The sequence below is a fragment of the Hippopotamus amphibius genome, chromosome 4 (genome assembly GCF_030028045.1).
Source record: "Hippopotamus amphibius kiboko isolate mHipAmp2 chromosome 4, mHipAmp2.hap2, whole genome shotgun sequence".
Taxonomy (NCBI): Eukaryota; Metazoa; Chordata; class Mammalia; order Artiodactyla; family Hippopotamidae; genus Hippopotamus; species Hippopotamus amphibius.
The window spans coordinates 127321283-127343850 of record NC_080189.1 but is presented as its reverse complement, the minus strand read 5'-3'; the positions used below and the strand labels follow the sequence as shown (position 1 = coordinate 127343850).

The 22568-nt window shown below is 40.6% G+C and overlaps 4 pseudogenes; all 4 read left to right on the top strand.

Annotated features, from left to right (window-relative positions):
• The first annotated feature begins 904 nt into the window (after window positions 1-904).
• Window positions 905-2094, top strand: LOC130851873 (cytochrome c oxidase subunit 2-like; annotated as a pseudogene).
• A 122-nt stretch (window positions 2095-2216) lies between these two features.
• On the top strand, window positions 2217-2998 carry LOC130851942 (ATP synthase subunit a-like; annotated as a pseudogene).
• A 158-nt stretch (window positions 2999-3156) lies between these two features.
• LOC130851941 (NADH-ubiquinone oxidoreductase chain 5-like) lies at window positions 3157-11789 on the top strand (annotated as a pseudogene).
• A 1908-nt stretch (window positions 11790-13697) lies between these two features.
• On the top strand, window positions 13698-14138 carry LOC130851714 (ubiquitin-conjugating enzyme E2 variant 1-like; annotated as a pseudogene).
• Window positions 14139-22568: the final 8430 nt, after the last annotated feature.

The following is a 22568-nucleotide window of genomic DNA, read 5'->3' as shown; positions in this document are numbered from 1 at the left end:
GCCAATCTTATATCAACACCTGTTCTGATTCTTTGGGCACCTTGAGGTGTGTATTTTAATTTTACCCGGATTTGGAATAATCTCACACATTTTAACTTATTACTCAGGAAAAAAGAACCTTTTGGGCACATGGGTGTGGTACGAGCTACAGCATCAATCGAGTTTTTAGGTTTCACTGTGAGGGCTCATCGCATGTTTACAGTGGGTATGGGTGTTGACACCAGAGCATATTTTACATCAGCCACTATAATCATTGTTATTCCCATGGGGGTAAAAGTGTTTTGCTAATTAGCAACACTTCATGGAGGTAATATCAAGTGATCTCCACCTATAATATAAGCCCTAGGTTTCACTTTCCTTTTTACAGCAGGTGGATTGACAGGCATTGTCCTAGCCAACTCGTCACTAGATACCGTTCTTCACGATACCTATTACGTACCATTTTCACTACATACTCTCAATAGGAGGTTTGCAGGCATTAATATAGCCTTCTTCCCACAACATTTCTTAGGTCTATCTGGAACAGCCTGACAATGTTCCGACTACCCAGATGCCTACACAACATGAAGCACTATCTCATCAACATGCTCATTTATTTCATTAACAGCAGTAATATTAGTCATCTTTATTGTCTGAGAAGCATTCGCATCAAAAACAAGAGGTCTTAACAGTATAGCTAACTACCACAAACCTAGAATGATTAAATGATGTCCTCCACCACATCATACATTTGAAGAGGCCACTTACATTAACCTAGAATAGCTGAGAAAGGAAGGAATCAAACCCTCTTCTACTGTCAAGCCAACATCATAACCATTATGTCTTTCTCTATAAACAAGGTATTAGTAAATATGGACATAACTTTGTCAAAGTTAAGTTACAGGTGAAAATCCTGTATATCTCCATGGCATATCCCTTCCAACTAGGATTTCAAGATGCAGCACCACCCATTATAGAATTATTACTTTCATGATCATACACTGTGGGAAGACATTCAGGAGCCTTTCTGAAACCTTGAAAATGTTAAAGTATGTGGGCCGAGCGGTGGGATTCAGAATGTCCTGCTTGAGCAGTGGAGGAACTGAGGGTGCGGGGCGTGGAGACTAACATCACCCTGTTTGGTCCTGAAGGACGGCTGGTTAGCCAAAGACGGGTAAGATTCCTCAGAGGAGGAACAACCTAAGACAGGCACAGCCGCAGAGGGGCTAACAGGGGTGGGGCACAGACCCCCAATATCTGAGAGAGGTCTCCTGCCCCCAGGGCTGTTTTGCTCTCCACGCCCAGCTCAAATCCACACCTGCTCAACTCGGACCCAGGAAGCAAACAAAGATAATTGCCTCAGTCGTGTGAGGCCTTTGATTGTTTATGAGTGTAACCTGAGAATGTTAGCCACGAACTCAATAAAAGCAACCTGGGATGAGTCAGCAGGGCTCTTGCTCCGAGAGGTCTTGAGCCCCCCGGTCCCACTTTTCTCTTCAGTCTGTGTCTGTGTCTTCTTCAAGCTTGCGGCACCCGTCACTCACCTCGAATCGCCGAGCTGGTCTCGGCAATACACTACTGTCTTTTTAATTAGCTCCCTAGTCCTCTATTACTAGCACAGTAGAGTCACAAGTAGAAACCATCTGAACAATCCTACCAGCCATCATTCTGATTCTAATTGCCCTGCCGTCATATGAATCCTTTACATGATAGACGAAACTGATAATCCCTCCCTCACTGTGAAAACTGTAAGACACCAATGGTGTTGAAGCTATGACGACACGGACTACGAGGACCTGACTGTTGATTCTTATATAATCCCAACATCAGACCTAAAACCAGGAGTTATGACTACTGGAAGTAGACAACTGAGTAGTACTGCCTATGGAAATAACAACCCGGATATCAGTTTCCTTGGAAGATGTATTACACTCGGGAGCTGTGCCTTCCCCAGGCCTAAAAACAGACGTGATCCCAGGGCGCCTCAATCAGACAACTCTAATATCAACACGACCAGGTCTATGTTATGGACACTGCTCAGAGTTTTGTGGATCAAAGCATAGCTTTATGCCTATTGTCCTTGAACTAGTACCATTAAAATACTTTGAAAAATAATCTGCATCAGTACTATAAATTCATTAAGAAGCTAAGTAGCGTTAACCTTTTAAGTTAAAGATTGGGAATTAAATTCCCCTTAATGATATGCCACAATTAGAATAGTAATAAGTCATGCTGATATGTCTATATTTCTAACCCTGTTTATTATATTTCAACTAAAAATCTCAAAGCACACTTATTATTCAAACCCAGAATCAGTGTTTGCTTATGCCCAAAAATATATACCCCTTGAGAAACAAAATGAAAATCTATTTGCCTCTTCCATCACTCCAACAATAATAGGACTCCCTGTAGTCATCTTATTACATTCCCAACTATTTTATTCCCAATACGAAATTGACTAATTAATAATCACATGGTCTCTATTCAACAATGTCTAATCCAACTTACATCAAAACAAATAAGCATTCATAACTACAAAGGACAAACTTAAGCATTAATACTAATATCACTTGTTTTATTTATTGGATCCACAAACCTAGGATTATTACCACACTCATTTACACCCACTACACAACTCTCAGTAAACCTAGAAATGGTAATTCCTTTATGAGCAGGAACTGTAATTTCAGGTTTTCTTAATAAGACAAAAACAACCCTAGCTCACTCTCTACCTCAAGGGACACCTGTCCCCCTTCATCACCATACTAGTAATCATCGAGACTATTAGTTTATTCCACCGATGGCATCAGCCGTACGACTAACCACCAGTGTTACAGCAGGACACCTACTAAGGCATCTCATTGGAGGAGCAACTCGAGCGTTCGTGAGCATCAGCACTGCTGCGGCTCTGATCACTTTTACCATCCTCATCCCACTTACTATGCTTGAATTCACTACAATCCAAGCTTATGAGTTTACTCTTCTAGGAAGCCTTTACCCGCACGACAATACACAATGACCTACCAAACCCATGCTCACCACAGAGTAGACCCCCGTCCCTGACCCCTTACGGGAGGCCCTTTCAGCCCTTCTAGTGACATCAAGTCTCATCATATGATTTCCCTTCAGCTCAGTAATACTCCTGATACTAGGTCTACTGCCTAATACTCTAACACTATGCCAGCGGTGATGAGATACCATCTCAAGAAAGCATCTTCCAAGGCCACCACACACCAATTGTTCCATACGGGATACTTTTATTTATTATTTCAGAAGTCCTCTTTAAAAGGCTCAAAAGAATTTGAGCCTTTTATCACTCAAGCCTCGCCCCTACACCTGAACTAGGCAGATGCTGACCACCAACAGGCATCCCATCCCTTACACCCATTAGAAGTACCACCCCTTAACACTTCTGTACTGCTAGCCTCTATTGCTACATACTTGAGCCCATCACAGCCTCATAGAAGGCAACCGTAAAAGCCCTTTTCATTACAATCGCCCTAGGCGTATATTTTACATTCCCACAAGCCTCAGAATATTATGAAACATCTTTTTACAATTTCAGACAGAGTATATGGATCAACTTTCTTTATAGCCACAGGATTCCAAGACTACACATAATCATTGGATCTACCTTCCTTATTGTTTGTTTCTTAAGTCAATTAAAATATCACTTCATGTCCAATTACCACTTTGGCTTTGAAGCTTCTGCTTGGCATTGACATTCTGTCGATGTAGTATGACTATTCCTTTGTGTACCTATTTATTGATGAGACTCATCATTCTTTTAGTATTAAATAGTACAGCTGACTTCTAATCAGTTTTGGTATAACCCAAAAAAGAATAATAAATTTACTGTTAACACTATTAACAAACATAACATTAGCCTCATTACTTGCCTTTATCGCTTTCTGACTCCCCCCAGTTAAACATCTGTACAGAAAAAACAAGTCCCTCTGAGTGCGGATTCAACCCTACAGGATCAGCCCACTTGCCTTTTTCTATAAAATTCTTCCTAGTAGTTATTACGTTGCTTCTCTTCAATCTAGAAATTGCCCTCCTATTGCCCCTCCCCTGGGCAACCCAAACAACCTAAAAACAATACTCACCGTAGCCCTACTCCTAATCTCATTATTAGCAATCAGCTTAGCTTCTGAGTGAATCCAAAAAGGACTGGAATGAACTGAATATGGTATTTAACGTAAAGTAAACCAAATGATTTCGACTCATTAGATTATGATTCAATTCATAACTACCAAGTGTCTTTAGTATATATAAGTATCATTATAGCATTTTGCAGAATCTCTTATAAGACTACGAACACATCAGTCACACCTAATATCGTCACTGTTATGCCCAGAAGGCATAGTATCACCGCTATTTATTACGGCAACCCTCATGATTCTAATCACGCACTTCACCCAGCCAGCATGATACCAATCGTCCTATTAGCATTTGCAGCTTGTGAGGCCACACTTAGATTACCCCTACTAGTGACAGTATCAAACACATATGGCACTGACCACGTAAAAAATCTTAATCTTCTCCAATGCTAAAATTCATCGTCCCTACAATAATACTAGTACCCCTGACCCATCAAAAAAGCAGCATAGGACTTCCTAGGTGGCGCAGTGGGTAAGAATCCGCCTGCCAATACAGGGGACACGGGTTTGATCCCTGCCCCAGGAAGATCCCACATGCCACGGAGCAACTAAGCCTGTGTGCCACAACTATTGAGCCTGCGCTCTAGAACCTGTGAGCCACAACAACTGAGCCCGTGTGCCACACTACTGAAGCCCATGTGCCTAGAGCCCGTGCTCCACAACAAGAGGCCACCACAATGAGGACCCTGTGCACCAAAATGAAGAGTGGCCCCCTGCTCGCTGCAACTAGACAAAGCCCATGTGCAGCAATGAAGACCCGACACAACCAATAAATAAATAAATTAATTAATTAATTTAAAAAAAGCAGCATAATTTGAATTAATGCTACAACCCATAGCCTATTGGCCTCACAAGCCTACTGCTTCTTAATGACAACAGCCTCAATTTTCCACTAGTGTTCTCTGATTCTTTATCAACACTGCTAATAATTTTAACGATGACTTCTACCATTAATATTAATAACCAACCTCACCTACTCAAAGAATCACTGACCGGAAAAAAATTACTTATCACCATGCTAATCATCCTACAAATATTTTAAATTATAATTTATTGCTGCAAAATTAATCTTAGTCTATATTCTATTTGAAGCCACACTAGTTCCAACACTTATTACCATTACCCGATGAGGTAATCAGAACGCCTTAATACAGGGCTCTATTTTTTATTCTACACGTTAGTGGGATTTCTCCCACTTCTAGTGGCACTAGTATATATATAAAACATCACAGGCTCCCTAAATTTCTTAATGCTCCAATACTGAGCTCCAGCAATACCTAACTCTTGCTCCAACATTTGCATATGATTAGCACGCATAATAGCTTTCATAGTAAAAATATCCCTCTATGACCTTCACCTCTGACTGCCTAAAGCACATGTAGAGGCTCGCATTGCAGGTTTAATAGTTCTTGCAGCCCTATTACTAAAACTTGGGGATTACAGCATACTACGTATCACAGCAATACTAAACCCGCTAACAGAATTTATAGCATACCCTGTTCTCATGCTCTCCTTATGAGGAATAAGCATAGCAAGTTCAATCTATGCCAAACAGATCTAAAATCACTCATGGCATACACTTCTGTTAGTCACATGGCACTTGTTCTTGTAGCTATTCTTATCCAAACACCTTGAAGTTACATAGGGGCTACCGCTTTAATAATCACCCGCGGCCTCACATCACCTATACTATTCTGCCTAGCAAACTCAAACTATGAACAGATTCACAGCCAAATAATAATTTTAGCCCAAGGTTTACAAATTTTCCTCCTGCTAACAGCCACTTGATGACTACTGACAAGCCTAACAAACCTGGCTCTACCCCCAACCATCAATCTCATTGGAGAATTATTTGTAGTTATACCATCTTTCTCGTGATCAAACATCTCCATTATTTTAATAGGAACCAACGCTAACGACTGCCTTATGTTCCCTATACATACTAATCACAACAGTGCAGTAAATACACACACCATATTAATAACGTCACACCCTCTTTTACACAAGAAAATGCCCTCATAACCCTCCACATCTGACCCTTCTTACTCCTATCACTGAACCCCCAAATCATCTTAGGACCCTTATACTGTAAATATAGTTTTAAAAAAGCACTGGATTGTTAATCTAGTAACAGAAGATTAAGACTGACTTACTGAGAAATTATGCAAGAACTGCTAAGTCATGCCCCCATGCCTAACAGTATGGCTTTTTCAAGCTTTTAAAGGATAATAGCTATTTGTTGGTCTTAGGAACCAAAAAACTGGTGCAACTCCAAATAAAATAAACTTATTTTCCTCCTTTGCACTAGTTACACTACTCATATTAACAATACCAGTTACAATAACAAGCACCAATATTTACAAAAGCGAGAAATACCCGTCATATGTAAAGAAAACTATCTCGTGCCTTCATAACCAGCTGAATTGCAACAATAATATTCACACAGGCCAAGAAATAATCATCTCAAACTGACACTGAATCACTATTCAAACCCTTTAACTAACACAGCTTCAAAATAGACTATTTCTCAATATTTGTACCAGTAGCATTATTTGTCACATGATCCATTATAAAATTCTCAATATGATGGTCACCTAATTTATGACAAACGGGCAAGAATATACAATGGAAAAAAGACAGCCTCTTCAATAAGTGGTGCTGGGAAAACTGGACAGTTACATGTAAAGAATGAAAGTAGAACACTTCTTAACACCATACACAGAAATAAACTCAACATGGATTAAAGACTTAAATGTAAGGCCAGACAGTATAAAACTCTTAGAGGAAAACATAGGCAGAACACTCTATGACATAAACCATAGCAAGATCCTTTTTGACCCACCTCCCAGAATAATGGAAATAAAAACAAAAATAAACAAATGGGACCTAATGAAATTTAAAAGCTTTTGCACAGCAAAGGAAACCATAAACAAGACAAAAAGACAACCCTCAGAATGGGAGAAAATATTTGTAAGTGAAGCAACTGAGGAAGGATTAATCTCCAAAATACACAAATGGTTCATGCAGTTCAGTATCAAAAAAAAAACCCAGTCCAAAAATGGGCAGAAGACCTAAACAGACATTTCTCCAAGACAGACATACAAATTGCTAACAAACACATGAAAAGATGCTCAATATCACTAATCATTAGAGAAATGAGAATCAAAACCACGATGAGGTATCACCTCACACCAGTTAGAATATTTATCATCAAAAAATCTAGAAACAGGGCTTCCTAGGTGGCGCAGTGGTTGAGAATCCACCTGCCACTGCAGGGGACACGGGTTCGATCCCTGCTCCAGGAAGATCCCACATGCCGTGGAGAAACTAAGCCCGTGTGCCACAACTATTGAGCCTGCACTTTAGAGCCCATGAGCCATAACTATTGAGCCCATGTGCTGCAACTACTGAAGCCCACGTGCCTAGAGCCTGTGCTCCGCAACAAGAGAAGCCACAGCAATGAGGAGCCCGCGCACCACAATGAAGAGTAGCCCCCACTCACCGCAACTAAAAAGAAAGCCCACGCACAGTAAAAAAGACCCAACACAGCCAATAAAATAAATTAAAAAAAAATCTAGAAACAATAAATGCTTGAGAGGATATAGAGAAAGGGAATCCTCCTGCAGTGTTGGTGGGAATGTAAATTGATACAGCCACTATGGAAAACAGTATGGAGGTTCCTTAAAAAACTAAAAATAGAACTACCACATGACCCAGCAATCCCACTACTGGGCATATACCTGGAGAAAAGCATAATTCAAAAAGATATATGCACCACAATGTTCAATGCAGCACTATTTACAATAGCTAGGACATGGAAGCAACCTAAATGCCAATCAACAGATGAATGGATAAAGAAGATGTGGCACATGTATACAATGGAATATTAGCCATAAAAAAGGAATGAGACTGAGCTATTTGTAGTGAGGTGGATGGACCTAGAGTCTGTCATACAGAGTGAAGTAAATCAGAAAGAGAAAAACAAATACCGTATGCTAACACATACATATGGAATCTAGAAAAATGGTACTGATGAACCTAGTGGCAAGGCAGGAATAGAGATGCAGACGTAGAGAACAGAGTTGAAGACATGGTGCGGGCGGCAAGGGGAAGCTGAGATATAGTGAGAGAGCAGCACTGACATATACACACTACCACATGTAAAACAGATAGCTAGTGGGAAGCTGCTACAGAGCACAGGGAGATCAGTTCGATGCTTTGATGAAGACCTAAAGCGGTGGGATAGGGAGGGTAGGAGGGAGACTCAAGAAGGAGGGGATATGGGGATATATGTATACATTTAGCTGATTCACTTTGTTGTACAGCAGAAACTAACACAATACTGTAAAGCAATTATACTCCAATGAAGAGCTTAAAAAAAAGTCTCAATGTGATTATACACACTCAGACCCTTATATTAATCGATTCTTTTAATATTTACTCCTTTTCCTTATCACAGTATTACTTCTCGTTACCACCAATAACCTCTTCCAACTTTTCACTGGGTGAGAAGGGGTTGGGGTTGTATCTTTTCTGCTTATCGGGTGATGGTGGAGACGAGCACATGCAAACACAGCTGCCCTTCAGGCAGTCCTATATAACCGTATTGGAGACACTGGAGTCACTGTATCAATAGCATGATTCCTGTTCAGCCTAAACGCATGAGACCTACAACAAAGCTTCATACTCAATTTAAATCACTCAAACCTTCCCCTGACAGGACTTGTACTGGCTGCAACTGGAAAATCTGCTTATTTTGGACTCCACCCCTGACCTCCCTCAGAATAGAAGGCCCCACTCCTGTCTCAGCTCTACTCCATTTAAGCACAATAGTTGTAGCAGGTATTTTCTTAATCATTTTTACCTCTTAACGGAAAACAATAAATATATTCAGACAATAATACTATGTTTAGGAGCCATTACTACTCTATTTACAGCAACGTGTGCTCTCACCCAAAATGACATAAAAAAATTGTCTCTTTCTCTACTTCAGGCCAACTAGGCCTTATAATAGTGACAACTGGCATTAACCAGCCGTATCTGGCATTCCTACACATCTGTACACACGCCTTCTTTAAGGCCATATTCTTTATATGCTCCGGGTCTATTATCCACAGCCTGAACGACGAACAGGACATTCGAAAAATAAGGGGTCTATTTAAAACAATACCTTTTACCACAACAGCCCTTATCATTGGAAGTTTAGCACTAACAGGAATGCCTTTCCTCACTGGATTTTATTCTAAAGACCTGATTATTGAAGCCCCTAACATGTCTTATGCCAAAGCCTGAGCCCTATTAATAACCCTAATTGCCACGTCCCTTACAGCTGTCTATAGTACTCACATTACCGTCTTTGCACTATTAGGAAAGCCTCGTTTCTCCGCTTTAATCAATGAAGATAACCCACTCCTGATTAATTCTATTAAATGCCTGTTTGTTGGAAGCATTTTTGCTGGATTTATTATTTCCAATAATATTCCTACAATAACAGTTCCCCTAATCATACTTTTTTCACCTAAAACTGCTCTCACAGTAACCATTCTAGGCTTTACACTAGTACTTCAAATCAATCTTAATACACAAAACTTAAAATTTAACTACCCCTCAAGCACTTTCAAATTCTCTAAACTTGTAGGATATTTCCCCACTGTCATGCACCACCTACTGCCTCGCTTAAATCTATCAATGAGCCAAAGATCAGCATCCTCTCTCCTAGACGTAGTTTGACTAGAAAGCATCTTACCAAAAACCACATCCCTTATTCAACTAAAGTTCTCCATGCTAGTTTCAGACCAAAAGTTCCTTATCAAAGTGATTTCCTTTCATCCCTCCTCACCCTTACCCTTAGCATAATCTGTTTAATTACGAGTAACTTCTATAATCACCACCATACCAATAAGCAACGACCAACCAGTAACAACTACCAACCAAGTACCATAACTATAACGCACTGCAATTCCTATGGCTTCCTCACTAAAAAAGCCAGAATCACCTGTATCATAAATAACCCAATCTCCTAATCCATTAAACTTCAACACAATTTCTACCTCTTCATCCTTTAAAACATATACTACTATCGAAAATTCTGTTGTCAGCCCTGAAAGAAATATTCCTAAAACAGTCTTATTAGAGACCCAAACTTCAGGATACTGTTCGGTAGCCACAGCCATTGTATAACCAAATACTGCCAATACTCCCCCCAGAAAAATCAAAAACACTGTCAAGCCCAAAAATGAGCCACCAAAATTCAACACAGTCCCACAACCAACACCACCAACCCACAATCAACCCAAATCCTCCGTAAACAGGCGAAGGTTTTGAAGAAAACCCCGCAAAATTAATTACAAAGATAGTACTTAAATACAATGTATGTCATCATTATTCTTACATGGAGTCTACATTAGTCTTCCATGACTAATCTTACTTACATTAGTCTTTCATGACTAGTCTTACATGGAGTCTTACATTACATGACATGGAGTCTTATATTAGTCTTTCATGACGTCTTACATGGAGTCTTATATGACGTGGAGTCTTACATTAGTCTTTCACGACTAATGACATGAAACATCATCGTTGTTACTGAACTATAAGAACACTAATGACCAATATCAGAAAATCACACCCATTACTAAAAATTATCAACAGTGCATTTATTGACCTTCCAGCCCCATCAAACGTCTCATCATGATGAAATTTTGGTTCACTGCTAGGTATTTAATTTTACAAATCCTGGCAGGCTTTGTTCCTAGCAATACACTACACACCAGACGTGGGAAAACATTCAGAAGTCTTTCTGGAGCCTTGAAAATGTAACAGAAAATATGGCTAAAAGTAATTAAAGGATGTGGGCCGAGCAACTGGGTGCAGGATGTCCTGCTTGAGCAGCAGAGGAGCTAAGGGTGCGGACTTAGGAATGCCAGATCAGTGCAAGTTAGAATGCTGCTTGCGCACGCACTGACTGTCCTTCTGCTGTCCTTGCAAAAGACCACTGCCCCCTCCATGTGAGACCCTTTGTACAAAAAAGATGTACAAAAAGAAATTTGGTTACTTCAGAGAAAACGTTGATTGTGGGACGGAACTGGGAGTGTGAGAACCTTATGCTATCTTGCTTCCTGAATGCCGAGAGCTCAATAAAAGCAACGTGGGATGAGTCAGCGGGGCTCTTGATCCTAGAGGTCTTCAGTCCCCCGGTCCCATCTTTCTCTTAAATCTGTGTTTGTGTTTCTTTAAGCTTGCGGCACCCATCATTCGCCCAGAGTTGCCAAGCTGGTCTCGGCAACCAGACACAATAACTGCTTTCTCATCGGTAACACATATCTGCCTAGATGTTAATTACGGGTGAATCACTCGGTATATACACGCAAATGGATCATTCGGCATATACACGCAAATGGAGCTTCCATATTCGTTACTGCCTATTTATTCATGTAGGGCGTGGCCTACGTCAGGGGTCTTACACTTTGCCAGAAACATGAAACACTGGCATCATTCTGTTCACAGTCACAGCCACTGCACTCGCAGGCTGTGTATCACCATGAGGACAAATATCATTCTGAGGAGCGACGGTCATTACCAGCCTCTCAGCAGTCACCTACACTGGCACAAGTCTTGTGGAATGACTCTGGGGTGGCTTCTCTGTAGATAAAGCAACCTGTATGCGATTCTTTGCTTTCCGTTTTATCCTCCCATTTATCACTGCAGCATCAGTAGCTGTTCACCTGCTATTCCTTCCTGTAACAGGATCCAACAACCCGACAGGAATTTCATCCGATAAAGACAAAATTCCATTTCACCCCTACTGTACAATTAAAGACATCCTAGGTGCCTTATGACTAGTTCTAATATTACTATTAGTCTTTCACCCGACTTATTAGGAGACCCTGACAGCTATACTCCAGCAAATCCCCTCAATACACCACCATGCATTACATCAGAGTGATATTTCCTAGTTGCGTATGTAATCTTATGATCAATCCCCAACAAATGAGGAGTCATAGCCCTGGTCCTCACACTCTTAATTCTAGCATTAATTTCGGTCCTCCACATGTCCAAACAACGAAGCAGAGCATTTCAACCCCTTAGCCAATGTCTGTTTTGAGCACTAGTAGCAGATTATTAACACTAACATGAATTGGAGGACAGCCTGCAGAACACCCCTTCATCCTCATCAGGCAACTAGTGTCTAATATTTCTCTTCAATTTTAGTACCAATGCCAGTAGTCAGCATCACTGAAAATACTCTCCTAAAGTGAAGAGTCTTTGTAGTATATCGTATTACCCTGGTCCTGTAAACCAGAAAAGGAGAACCACACACCTCCCTAAGACTTAAAGAAGCTTCAGCTTCACCATCAGCACCCAAAGCTGAAATTCTACTTACATTCTTCCCTGAAATTTTGTTATGGGATATTTACAAGATTGAGTACTGTGTCAGTATTAAAATAACCCATTTTTATTATAAACTGCTATGTACATCATGCATAACCGTATTGCCACATCAATGAGTACACACATTTCATACATATATAATGTATATATACAATTATATATTACATTATCTATTCCATGCTTATAAGCACGTACATTGTATTATTAATATTACACAGTACATATGCATTATTAATCGTACACAGTACATTAAGTCAAACCAAATTCTAGTCAACATGTGTACCCTGTCCAGTAGGTCATGAGCTTAATCACCAGGCCGCGCAAAATCATCAACCCGCTCGGCACGTGTTTCTCTTGTCACTCCAGGCCTGTAACTTGTGGGGGTGTCTACTGATGAACTTTATTGGACATCTGATTCTTACTTCAGGGCCATCTCTTCTAAAACCACCCACTCTTTCCTCTTAAATAAGACATCTCAGTGGACTAACGACTATTCATGCATTTGGGTATTTTTTAATTTTGGGGGAGATGCTTGGACTCAGTTATGACCGTCAAAGGTCTTAACACAGTCAAGCAAATTGTAGCTGGACTTTAACTGAACATTATTTACCAACGGCAATAAGTCATGTCATGATATGAGCACTAAATTCACAATAATCCTCCCCGGCCTGTAAAACAAGATACATAATATATTAAAGGACTCAACACCTAAAATCAGAATAGGCCTAAGAAAACAACACCCCTTGTACCAATAAACTACTTCGATACTCACCACCTCTATAGACAGACATCTTCCTAGATCCATCGACCACTTTATTAAAATTTTCACACTAAATGTGACATAAACCATATAAAACAATCATATAAACATTATCCACATACAACATGTTAATGTAGCTTAAAAACCTAAAGCAAGGCTCTGAAAATGCCCAGATGAGTTTGCTAAGTCCATAAACACATAAGTTTGGTCCCAGCCTTTCTATTAATTTTTAATAGAATTACTCATGCAAGCATCCACACCCCAGTGAGAATCCCTCTAAATCACTAAGATTAAAAGAAGCAGGCATCGAGCACACTACCCCAGTAGCTCACAACGCCTTGCTTAACCACACCCGCATGGGAGACAGCAGTGATAAAAATTAAGCTATAGGACAGCAACGCAAGATGGCAGCCACCACGGGCTCTGGAGTAAAAGTCCTGTGCAATTTCTGACTGTTGGAAGAACTCGAAGAAAACCAGAAAGAAGTAGGAGATGGCACAGTTAGCTGGGGTCTAGAAGATGACAAAGACATGACACTTACAAGATGGACAGGGATGACAACTGGGCCTCCAAGAACAATTTATGAAAACCGAATATACAGCCTTAAAATAGAATGTGGACCTAAATACCCAGAAGCACCCTCCCTTTGTAAGATTTGTAACAAAAATTAATATGAATGGAGTTAATAGTTCTAATGGAGTGATGGACCCAAGAGCCATATCAGTGCTAGCAAAATGGCAGAAATCATGTAGCATCAAAGTTGTCCTGCAAGAGCTCCATGTAGCATCAAAGTTGTCCTGCAAGAACTCCCTCAGCCACCTGAAGGACAGTGTTACAGCAATTAATCAAAAAGAAAAACCACAGGCCCTCGCCTACCCCCCATTTGATTTAAGCGGTCTTCCTTTTCCACAGCAGTAAATTTTCTAGATACATCTTGTCGACCTCAAAGTACTGGAAAGGAAGCTCCCATTCAAAGGCAGTTTATCTTAAGATACTGTAAGTGGTACTAATTCTTTTGTCCATTTGAAATATGTAGTAAGTTGTGCTATAACATCATCCTGTCAAGTGTAACCACTGTTCATATAGTTGAACTTCTAGGATCAAGAAAGTATATTTAAATTGATTCCCATCAAAATCGGTGGGGCACATCTAACTCAACTGTGAAAAGATACACCACACAATCACCTTGCTGCTGATTACATGGCCTGGGGTCTCTGCCTTCTCCCCCTTCTACTCCCCCTGCCTCCCTTCCTCCCTGCAACAGCCCCCCAGCTTGGGGCGGTTTGTTACAGTAGATGTGAAGGTTTCAGGTCACAGCCTGTGGGACTACTGCTGGGTGTGTGGGGTGCTTCGTCTGCATCCCTGGTTTCTTTCTTTAAGTCGTAAATGATGCCCCCTTCCAAGCCATCATCCTCTTGCCCACTCTCCACTAGCACCCTTGGCAGAAGCATAGATTGTAACGCCCTCTGCTCCCCTCTGAAAGTGGCCTTCAGTGAGGAATTCAGGGCTTTCCCCATGTCTTCTCCCCCACCTTAGTCGAGGAGTTGTGCTTTTTCCTTCCTCCTCCTCAAGTCCCTTTTCCCACCATCACCACCCAACACTTTCCATGATACTGCCTTGCTTTGAGCCAGAAGCCATCAGGTAAGGCTGAAGTCTCTGACCTCTCTCATTTAGTTTTGGAACCACAATTTATTTAACTCTCCACCAGCCTGGGAAATGATATTGGGTTCTCAGCCTTGCCACCCTCTGCTGTCATTGTCAGCTGGTGCATTTTTTTAGCTCAGGTTTTGATAAGGTGAAAAGAACAGTCACCAGGGTTACTCAGACCTGCCAGCTCTCAAAGGTCTTGGTGGTTAAACCTGGAGAAAGGCCACAGAAGACACCTGTAAGCACACACGGTCCCTCTGAATGGTTTTCTCTTCCTGTGATTGCTTTTGCTTTTAAAAACTGAAGTTTTAAACAGGGCTCTCATTTGGTCATCCTTGCAATCCATTTGGGTCTAGTTTGGAATCTGACAACTGGAACAAAGAGAAGAGCCTTGAACTCAGCGCATACTTTGGTTTTGGTGCTGCTGCCTCTCACGGTCCCCAGCAGGGACTGAGAAAGAGCTCGGCGTGCACGGCAGACCCCCCAAATTCCTGGCAAACTGCTGTGTTTTTCCACGTTTCTGCTCAGGACCACTCAATGCTGAGACAGGGATGCATACCAAAGTAAAAGCAATTCATCGTGTTCTAGGGTTTTTTTGTTTTTTTTTAATTTAGTGTTTGTGTAAAACCACCTTTCGAAGCAGCAACTATCAAGTCTGAAAAACAACTGCTGTTTCCATTACTCTTTTTCTGGGGAAAAGCTTAGTTCCAAGGATTTAATGTCCTGTAAGTAAAGTTTAACATAACAGTATTCCACAAGCAGCCTTTGTATTGTCAGACCATTGCCTGATTGTAATGTAATAAAAAGTGCGCATTAAAAAAAATTAAGCTATAAACAAAAGTTCGACTAAGTTATATTAATTAGGGTTGATAAATTTCGTGCCAGCCACCGTGGTCATATGATTAACCCAAATTAATAGAAATACGGTGTAAAGCGTGTTAAAGAGTGATACAAAATGGAGCTAAATTTTAATTAAGCTATAAAAAGCCGTAACTAAAATAAAAACAGACTATGAAAGTGACTTTAGTATAACCTGATTACACGACAGCTAAGACCTAAACTGGGATTAGATACCGCACTATGCTTAACCCTAAACCCAGATAATTACAAGAACAAAATTATTTGCCAGAGTACTACTAGCAGCAGCTTAAAACTCAAAGGACTTGGCGGTGCTTCACACCCTTCTAGAGGAGCCTGTTCTATTATCGATAAACCCCCGATAAGCCTCACCAGCCTTTGCTAATTCAGTCTATATACCATCTTCAGCAAACCCTAAAAAGGAATAAAAGCAAGCATAACTATTATACATAAAAACGTTAGGTCAGGGTGTAACCTATGGGGTGGGAAGAAATGGGCTACATTTTCTGTCTCAAGAATATTCTTCAATTATACGATAGTTTTTACGAAATCTAAAAACCAACAGAGGATTTAGTAGTAAATTAAGAGAGCTTAACTGAATAAGGCCATGAAGCACGCACACACCACCCATCACCCTCCTCAAGTATTATAATAAAACTCACAATCTATTAGCAAATACTAATCATATGAGAGGAGACAAGTTGTAACAAGGCAAGCATACTGGAAAGTGTGCTTGGATAAAGCATAGCTTAAACAAAGCACCTAGTCTACACCTAGGAGATTTCATAACTCATGAATGCCGTGAACTCAGTCTAGCCCATACACCCTCCCACTATATTAACACTCTCAAATCAGACAAAACATTCACTCAGCATTCAAAGTATAGGAGATAGAAATTCAAATATTCCTATGGCGCACAGAGAAAGTACTGTCTCTTAATCAGTGAAACTGACCTCCCCAGGGAGAGGCAGGGATAATAAAATAAGACGAGAAGACCCTATGGAGCTTTAATTAATCCAAAAAATATAATTAAACCACCAAGGGATAACAAAGTTTCACATGGATTAGCAATTCTGGTTGGGATGACCTCAGAGAATAAAAAAGCCTCCGAGTGATTAAAATCTAGATTTACCAGTCAAAACATAATATCGCTTATTGATCCAAAATATTGATCAATGGAACAAGTTACCCTAGGGATAACAGCGCAGTCCTATTCTAGAGTTCATATCAACAGTAGGGTTTATGACCTCGATGCTGTATCAGGACACCCCAATGGTATAACTGCTATTAAAGGTTTATTTGTTCAACGATTAAAGTCCTACGTGATCTGAGTTCAGACTGGAGTAATTCAGATCTGAATTACTATTCTATCTATTATATATTTCTCCCAGTACGAAAGGACAAGAGAAATAAGGCCGACTTCAAATAAGTGCCTTAAAAATAATTAATGATATAATCTCAACTTAAATACAAAATAACTACCTGAGACCAGGGTTTGTTAAGGTGGCAGAGCCTGGTTAATTGTGTAAAACTTAAACCTTTATACCTAGAGGTTCAAATCCTCTCCCTAACAACAATAACAAATATATATATGTGTATATATATATATATATATATATATATATATATATATATATAAAACAACTGACACTGTTATAAGAAGGTTGAGGAATGACATTAGCATCATGGCCATAGAAAATATCCCTCATCCCCCCACTCCCCAACAAAAAGTTGGCATCTATCCATGAACAAAAGTGACTCTGAGAGAACCGTGGGATTCACTAAGGGATCCAGAAGGAGCCTTGCTGTACTGGTGTAGACAGACATCAGTCCTGGCTGTGGACCCTGCAGTGATCTGTGAGTTGCCTCCAACCCTTCTCAGGCAAAGGACTGCAACAGGTATTTCTCCAAAGCAGATATACAAATGGCCAACGGGTATGTGAAAAGGTGCTGCATATCACTAATCATCAGGAAAATACAAATCAAAACCACAATGAGACATCACTCACCCCTGTTATTAACGGATGATTCTCATAGAAAGGATAAGAGATAGGGTCCCAGTTTAAAATGGTGACCTAAGAGGATCCTGAGATCACCTCCTGCCATGGACACACTGAATCTACAGCTACATACAGAACATCTTCCCTTGAAAGAAATTCCAAAACTAGCTGACTCCTACATATCAGGCAACAGAAAAAACCCACATCATAGGATGTAGGAGAGGCTGAGACCATTTCATCATAAACCCAGTGCAGCAACCTGCAATCAAGAGGGAACTGACAACTCTGGGCTTATCCCTGGGGAGCAAAGAGCCTGACCCCCACATCGGGCACTCTAACTTTTAAGCCCTGCACCTGAGAGATGAGCCCCTGAAATTTCCAAGTTTGAAAGCCACCTGAGCTTGTGTCTGTGAGACCCACAGGCTTTGAGTGAACTGAGAAACAGTTCTTAAAGGGCTCACACAGACTCACCTAGCTACCTGCCAGGGCCCAGCACAAAGGCAGCCAACTGAAAAGCACCTGATTTGCTTATTGTAAAGCTTTGGCCTGAGGGGCAGGCTTCTAATTGAACATACAACTAAAGGCCAACTGAAATACTCTCCAAAGACTAGGGCCAGCAGGTGCCACCACCATGCTCTCCCTCTGCCCCATGACAGGCCATGGTGTCCCCAAGAAAGGGGCTTATGTATACATGTGACACCCCAGGTTTTGCATCTGCCACCCAGAGAACACATCCTATGATAGCGTGGCTCTGGTGGTCAGTGGGGCTGGTCTTCATGGGCTCCTCAGGATGGTAGCAAACAAACCCTGGCTATCATCACAGGGTTCAAATGCAGCGAGAGCAGACAGAACTGCCCATCTCCCAGTCTTCTCCTCAAAGAGATACATTTGCAAACTGTAAAAGCTGCTGCCTGGGGGTCTGGCTTCCAATCAGCCTGAATCTAGGTGCGGACTGAAATCCTCCCTCCACAGGTCTTGGCACACACTCGACTACTGGTAGCCAATAAGAATAAAGTAGGCATCCTGGACAATCACAAAGGTTTGAGCGACAACAAGAGCTATGGCAGAGTTGAACTATGAAATTCATCTCCTACACGAAGCCCCTCCTTTAAGACTGTGGCTGTAGTTGTTTTATCTAATGTATATAAACCAGCACAGAGAGTCAAGGAAAATGAAGAAATAGAGCAGTATGTTCCAAAGGAAAGAACAAAATAAAACCTCAGAAAAAGGCTTTAATGAAATGGAGATAAGCAATTTATCTGATAAAGAGCTCAAAACATGGTGGTAAAGATGACTGCTGAGCTCAGGAGAACAACGCATGAAGAAAGTGAGAATTTCAACACAGAAAACGTAAGAAAGTACAGTAAGTCCCCTACATACAAATAGTTCTGTTCTGAGAGCATGTCCATAAGTCCAATTTGTAAGTCCAACAAAGTTAGCCTAGGTACCCAACCAACACAATCGGCTATATAATATTGTACTGTAATAGGTTTATGATTGTGGGAAGACATTCAGAAGTCTTTCTGAAACCTTGTAAATGTTACTAAAAGTAATTAAAGTATGTGGGCCGAGTGACTGGATGCAGAATGTCCTGCTTGAGCAGTGGAGGAACTAAAGGTGCTGGGCGTGGAGACCATGGGGGCATAGGCTACCGTGGAAACAGAATATTGACCCTCTCTGGGGGCACAGCCCCTTTCTCACTTGCACACCTCATATCACCCTGTTTGGCCCTGGAGGATGGCTGGTTAGCCAGAGATGGGTAAGATTCCTCAGGGGAGGAACAACCTAAGACAGGCACAGTGGCAGAGGGGCCAACAGGGGTGGGGCACAGACCCTTAACCCTTCTGAGAGAGGTCTCCTGCCCCCAGGGCTGCTTTGCTCTCCATGCCCAGCTCAAATCCACACCCTGCTCAAATCCGACCCAGGAGGCAAACAAAGATCATTGCCCCAGTCATGCGAGGCCTTTGTTTGTTTATTTCAAAGATAACCTTGTTTGTGGGACTAAACTGGGAGTGTTAGACCCTTAGGCTATGACAAGAACTCAATAAAAGCAACGTGGGATCAATCAGCAAGGCTCTTGATCCTAGAGGTCTTGAGTCCCCCGGTCCCATCTTTCTCTTAAATCTGTGTCTGTGTTTTCTTTAAGCTCGCGGCACCCGTCACTCACCTCAAGTCGCTGAGCTGGTCTCGGCATATGATACTTTTCACACAAATAATACATAAAAAACAAACACAAAAAATAAAGAAAACATCTCTCATCTTACAGTACAGTACCTTGAAAAGTACAATAGTACCAGCTACCTCACTGCTGCTTTTACACTTGCTTCTGGACATCCTGGGCTTGAAATAAAGATACTGTACTACTGTACTCCATACAGTACTTAAAGTACACAAAAGCACAACCACTTGTAGAGGATGCATGCCCAAGACAATGAAAGATACGTGAACTAACTTATGTGATTGGACATGTGAACATACACAGGCATCTTTGAAAGTCTACAACCCGAACGTTCATATGTAGGGGACTTACTGTACCATATAGTGACAGAGCTGAAGAATACAATAACTAATCTGAAAAATACAACAGAGGTGTTCAACAGCAGACTAGACGAAGCAGAAAAAAGGATCGCTGAACTCAAAGACAGGCCAGTGGCTGATGATGGTCTGTGCCTTCAGACTACATCTCCTCATACACAGTGCCACTTGACTCCACCCAACTATTTTTTTTTTAACTAAAAAATTATTTTGGCTGGCCTTCATTTCTTATTTTATTTCACTTTTCTTTTTCTTCCAGTTTCATTGAGATATAATTGACATACAGCACTGTATAAGTTTAAGGTGTACAGCATAATGATTTGACTTATTACATCATGAAATGATCACAACAATAAGTTCAGTGAACACCCATCATGTAATATAGATAAAATTCAATAGAAAATTTTTTTTCAAAAAAAAAAAAAAAAGGGCAGTGGAACTCATGCAATCAGAAGAGCAAAAAGAAAAAAGAGTGAAGAAAAGTGAAGGTAGCTTCAGGCACTTATGAAACAGCATCAAGCAAAGGGATCCCAAAAGAGGAAGAGAGAAAGGGGCAGAAAAATTATCTGAGGAAATAATGGCTGAAAATTTCCATAGATCCAAATCCAGGAAGCCCAGAGAGTATTAAATAAGGTGAACCTAAAGAGACCCGTACCAAGATACACTGTAATTTGAGTATCAAAAGTTAAAGACAAGGAGAGAATCTTAAAAGCAACAAGAGAAAAACAACTTATTACATACGAAGGGACCGTATAGGACTTTCAGCAGATTTTTCAGCAGAAACTTTGCAGGCCAGAGGGAATGGCATGATATATAGATATACAGAACTGAAAGGAAAAAAAAAAAAACATACAAGCTGCCAACTAAGAATACTCTATCCAGGAAAACTATCCTTCAGAATTGAAGGAAAAATAAAGAGTTTTCTAGACAAACAAAAGCACAAAGTTTGTCACCACGAGACCAGCTTTATAAGAAATGTTAGAGGGAGTTATTCAAGCTGAAAGAAAAGGTACTAATTAGTAACAAGAAAACATGAAAGTTTGACTCTCACTGGTACAGGTAACTGTATAGTAAAATTCAGAATAATCTAATGACATAAAGGCAGTGGGGTAATCACTTATAAAGCCAGTATGAAGGTTAAAAGATAAAAGTAGTAAAAATAACTATAACCATATAATGTGCTAATGGATACATAAGATAAAATGTATACTGTGATATCAAAAGCAATGAAAAATAAGTTATCAACTTAGAATGTTATAAGTTGTTTTATATAAATCTCATGGTAACTACAAAGCAAAAACCTATAGTAAAAAAAAAAAAAGAATACATTAAAAAAAAAAAAAAACCTATAGTAGATATGCAGGATGGAAAGAGAAAGGACTGTAAGCAAACTACGACAGAAAATCATCAGACAATAAGGAGAGCATGAGAAGAAAGGCACAGAGGGATTACACAAAACAACCAGAAAGAAATTAACAAAATGGCAATATGTATGTACCTATAAATACATTAAATGTAAGTGGACTATGGGACTTCCCTGGTGGTACAGTGGCTAAGAATCCACTTGCCAATGCAGGGGGCATGGGTTCCCTGGTCTGGGAAGATCCCACATGCCAAGGAGAAACTAAAGCCGTGCACCACAACTACTGAGCCTGCGCTCTAGAGCCCACGAGCCACAACTATTGAGCCCATGCGCCACAACTAGAGAAGGCCTGCATGCAGCAACAAAGACGCAACACAGTCGATAAAAAACAAAAACAAAACAATGTAAATGGACTAAAGTTTCCAATTAAAAGACAGAGTGGCCAAATGGATATAAAACATGACTCATCTATATGCTGCCTAAAAGAAACTCACTTCAGGGGAATTCCCTGGTTGTCCAGTGGTTAGGACTTGGCGCGTTCACTGCCAGAGCCTGGGTTCAATCCCTGGTCAGGCAACTAAGATCCAGCGAGCCAAGTGGCATGGGCAAAATAAATAAAAGAGACTCACTTCAGCATTAAGGACATATACACACTGAAAGTAAAGGTATGGGAAAAAGGTATTCCACACAAATGGAAACCAACAGCAAGCTGGGGTAGCTGTATTTATACTTTAACAAATAGAGGTCACTGTATAATGATAAAGGATCAATTCATCCAGAGGATATATAACATTTGTAAGTGTTTATGCACCCAACATAGGAATATCTAAATACTTAAAGCAAATATTAACAGATGGGAGAAACAGAGGGCA